This window comes from Arachis duranensis, chromosome 4 (genome assembly GCF_000817695.3).
Source record: "Arachis duranensis cultivar V14167 chromosome 4, aradu.V14167.gnm2.J7QH, whole genome shotgun sequence".
NCBI classification, from domain to species: domain Eukaryota; kingdom Viridiplantae; phylum Streptophyta; class Magnoliopsida; order Fabales; family Fabaceae; genus Arachis; species Arachis duranensis.
Window position 1 is genome coordinate 50142208 of NC_029775.3, and position 5249 is coordinate 50147456.

Consider the following 5249-nt stretch of genomic DNA (forward strand, 5'->3'; position numbering starts at 1 on the left):
GCCTTTCTGCGTTTCATATTGTGTTTCCTTCTCTGCTTACTTCAAACAATAAGGTATGTATTCCCCTCCATCTGTTTGCTTGCCTATTTTGTTTTTCTGTGTTTGGTTTGGATTGCTCTCTGCTTTTGCATTTCTCCATTTTGGATTTTTTTCGAGTGCTAGTGGTAGAGAATTATGGGGTGTGTGCCACTACTTTTAGCACGGTCCTATGATGAGTAGGAAGGGAAGAGGTTTTCTTTTGGGCTTCCTTTTGGGTGCACTTTAGTTTATTATTTTCTTCTCGTTTGGTCTGTGGGACTGACGGTGGTGCCCTCCCTCTTCTTTTTTAGGTATGGTGCAGCAGAGAAGTGAGGGTCCTAGGGCTTCCATCGTCCCAGCCAGCGGCGTTCCGAACACGTATTATTGCTTACCTCTGATGTGTGGGGACGCCGTTGTGAGTGACGGAGGCGGACCTCCACAGGCTCTTGATGCACCACTATTTTGTAGTACAATTTGTGCTTAAATTAGGTGGATTTTATTCACTTTTTCCACATTTATTCAAGGAAATAGCATGGTTTCATAATCTTTTCCTAAATTATACTTATGTGTAAAAACATGATTTTTAGGCCTTTAAATTGTTAATTTTGACTCACCTTTGATTCAACTAGATGCCTTGATGTGTTTGTTAGTGATTTCTGGATGAAAAGGCTAGGAATGGATCAAAGGAGTGAAGAGAAAAGCATGCAAAGTGGAGAAATCATGAAAAAACCAAGGATTTAGGATGCATTTGTCGACACTCACGTGTAGTAGACGTACACGCGTGGAAAGTGAAGTCGCATGGCAACGCGTATGCGTGGATAGAAAATTGTCAAGCGACGTGTGCGCGTGACTCACGCGTATGCATCGGTGCTCGTACGTGACCCACTTAAAGTGAATCCACTGGGGACGATTTCTGGGCTTCCCAAGCCCAAATCCAACTCACTTCTGATGCTATTAAACCCAAGGATTGATGGGGAATGGGACATCTATGCATCTAGTTAGTGATAGTTTAGTTTTGAATCATGTTTTAGTTAGTTTCTAGAGAGAGATCCTCTCTCTGCTCTCTAGAATTAGGATTAGGATTAGGTTTAATTCTTTTCTTAGATCTAGGTTTAATTCATGCTTTGATCTATTTTTTTCTCTTCAATTCCTTGTTCTTCTACCTTTCCTTTCTCTTGTTTAGCATTTAATTCTTGTAATTCTTTACTTTGTTGTTGATAGACTCTTGTTCATTTTATTCTCTTTTAATGCAATTTGAGGTAATTCATGTTAATTGTGCCTTCTTTGATTGTTGTTGTTAATTCCTTGCAATTAGTAGTTGTTAGATTTCATTCTTGTTGTCATTTTATTATGCTTTCCCTTTATGCCTCCCAAGTGTTTGATTAAATGCTTGAAAGGATGCTAGAGTAGAATTTTCTCCTCTTGGCTTAGGTTGAGTAATTGGTGACACTTGAGTTATCAAACTCGTTTGTTGATTGAAAATTAGAAGTTGCTAATTGATTTGAATTCCACTAAAGCTAGTCTTTTCTTAGGAGTTGACTAGGACTTAAGGAATCAAATTGATTTATCCACTTAACTTTTCCTTCATAGTTAGGGGTTGACTAAGTGGGAGCAACGGACAATTCTCATCGCAATTGATGATGATAATGAGGATAGAATTTGTAGTTCTCATTCCTTGTCAAGAGCCTTCTTAGCTATTAGTTTTATTCTTGCAATTTACCTTTCTTGCCCTTTATCCAAAACCCCAAAATATACATCTCATAACCAATAATAAGAACACTTTCTTGCAATTTCTTTGAGAGATGACCCGAGGTTTGAATACTTCGGTTATTATTTTTAGGGGTTTGTACTTGTAACAAACAAATTTTTGTATGAAAGAATTATTTGTTGGTTTAGAAACCATACTTGCAACGAGAATTTATTTGTGAAATTCTTTACCATAAAAAATCTCTTCATCCAAATGGCGCCGTTGTTGGAGAACTTTGCAAATGTGCGCTTGTTGTTGGTTATATATGTGAATATTGTGAATATTGCTAGTTTTAGGAATTGATTTCCTTGTTCCTTATTAGTTCTTGTTTTTATTTTCTATCTTCACTATGAATTCTCATCCCTTTGGCTATGAGTTTGGTTACAATTATGTTGTAGGAAATGATAATTTCAATGACAACATGTATCAAGGATGGAACCATCAAAGATGGGAGGAGCCTCAAGGACTTGATCACTCTTCGCAACAACAACCTCCAGTTTCTTATAGGTATAATTTCCATCCTAATGCATGTCAATTCAATGGCTATGGTGAACTTCATTGTGACTATCAACAACCACCATCATATGCCTATAGGCCCCATTCTCAACATAGCCCTCAACCATACTCACAAGCTCATTTTCACCAAATACCTACCTATGATCTATATCCATCATATGACCAATCACCCCTACCTCACCCTCGTGACCATTATGAGCGAAAACCTTTAGAACCACCACAATCCCACCATGATTACTATCAAGAACCACCTCAATACACCTCACCGCCATATTTTCATCAAGAAGAACCACCTTCCTATTGTGAATCCTTTCTCCAAGTTAATGAACCTTCCCAAGCCCCAATAGATCATTCTCTCACCTTGCTACTTCAAGGGCAAGCGGACATACAAAGGAATGCACTAGAGTTTGTAACTAACTTGACCAAGGTAGTGCATACTTTAGCCTCCCAATGCTTGAGCACTCAAGGTACTTTCGTGGCTACATGTGAAGGATCAAATGAAGAGCAAAGCATGAAGGAGAGATTGGAAAATCCGGTGGAGAAGGAGGGGTTGGATTTTGTATTGGAATAATTGGAGGAAGCCATAATTGTAGAAGAAGAGGACGAAATGGTTGAAGACTTAGGAGATGTGGAACCACCATGGGAAACTCAAGAACCTACTTCCAAAAAGCTTAATATTGATGTTGAAGAGAGTGTACAACCTCCAAAGCATATCATAGTTGGAGACTTTAAGGAGGTCGATCAAGAGGAAGATGCCATCATTGATGAATTCTTGTCCAAACGGAGTTGTGAAAAGTGTGATCATAATTTCATGCACCAACAAGTCCTCATCAATTGACATTGGTGACCTTGTTGAAGACTCTTCCAATGAATGTGAAGTTGACGTTGAAGTAGATTTCACACAACCTCCAAATTTTAACTTGATTGATAAGGAGGAGGAATTGGAAGAAGTTGGCAAGCAAGGAGAAGTTGAAGAAAGTTGTCAAGAGGTGGAAATAACTAAGAAAGAGCATAAGGGAATAATACTTGAAAAACCATTGAAGATACTGATGAGCGGATATTTTATACGCTTTTTGGGGGGTAATTTCATGTAGATTTTAGCATGTTTTAATTAGTTTTTAATAGAGTTTTATTATTTTTTAAGCAAAAATCGTATTTCTGGATTTTACTATGAGTTTGTGTATTTTTCTGTGATTTCAGGTATTTTTTGGCTGAAATTGAGGGAGCTGAGCAAAAATCTGATTTAGGCTGAAAAAGGACTGCTGATGTTGTTGGATTCTGACCTCCCTGCACTCGGAATGAATTTTTTGGAGCTACAGGAGTCCAATTGGCGCTCTCTCAATTGGGTTGGAAAGTAGACATCCAGGGCTTTCCAGAAATATATAATAGTTCATACTTTGTGCGAAGATAGATGACGTAAACTGGTGTTCAACGCCAGTTCCATGTTGCAGTTTGGCGTTCAGCGCCAGAAACAGGTTACAAGTTGGAGTTCAACGCCAGAAACAGGTTACAACCTGGCGTTCAACTCCAGAAATAGTCTAGGCACGTGAGAAGCTTAAGTCTCAGCCCTAGCACACACCAAGTGGGCCCCAGAAGTGGATTTCTGCACCAATTATCTTAGTTTACTCATTTTCTATAAACCTAGGTTACTAGTTTAGTATTTAAACAACTTTTAGAGACTTATTTTGTATCTCATGACATTTTTAGATCTGAATTTTATACTCTTTGACGGCATGAGTCTCTAAACTCCATTGTTGGGGGTGAGGAGCTCTGCAGTGTCTCGATGAATTAATGTAATTATTTCTGATTTTCCATTCAAACATGCGTGTTCCTATCTAAGATGTTCATTCACGCTTAACTATGGAGAAGGTGGTGATCCATGACACTCATCACCTTCCTCAATCCATGAATGTGTGCCTGACAACCACCTCCATTCTACATCAGATTGAATGAGTATCTCTTAGATTCCTTAATCAGACTCTTCGTGGTATAAGCTAGGATTGACGGCGGCATTCATGAGAATCCGGAAAGTCTAAACATTGTCTGTGGTATTCCAAGTAGGATTCAAGGATTGAATGACTATGACGAGCTTCAAACTTGCGAGTGTTGGGCGTGATGACAAACGCAAAAGAATCAATGGATTCTATTCCGACATGATCGAGAACCAACAGCTGATTAGCCGTGCTGTGACAGAGTATTTGGACCATTTTCACTGAGAGGATGGGAAGTAGCCATTGACAATGGTGACACCCTACATAGAGCTTGCCATAGAAGGAACTTTGCACTTTTGCATGTAAGAAAGTATTATGTTGCAGGAATTCAGAGGACAAAGCATCTCCAAAACTCCAACATATTCTCCATTATTAAGTAACAATTATTTATTTTATGCTCTTTTATTTTTCGTAATTCAAATTGATAATCATAATTAATATCCTGACTAAGAATAATAAAATAATCATAGCTTGCTTCAAACCAACAATCTCCGTGGGATCGACCCTTACTCACGTAAGGTATTACTTAGACGACCCAGTGCACTTGCTGGTTAGTTGTGCGGATTGCAAAAGTGTGATTGCAATTTCATGCACCATGTTTTTGGCACAGTTGCCGGGGATTGTTCGAGTTTGAACAACTAAAGGTTTATTTTATTGCTTAGATTAGGAATAATTTATTTTTGTTGCTATAGAGTCATTAAATTCTGAGTCCTTTATTTTCTTTTCAAAAATTTTTCAAAAATATTATTTTTCTTTATCAATTTTTAATTTTTTTCGTGAGTTTAGTGTGTTGTTCTATGTTTGGTGTCAATTGCATATTTTATATTTTTCTTTTAAATTTTCGAAGTTGTGTTCTTTGATCTTCAAGTTGTTCTTGTTTATTTTTCTTGTTTGATATTTAGTTTTTCTTACTTTGTGTCTTTTCTTGTTTTTCTTGTGCTATTCCAAAGCATTAGTCTTCCAAAAGGAATATACCT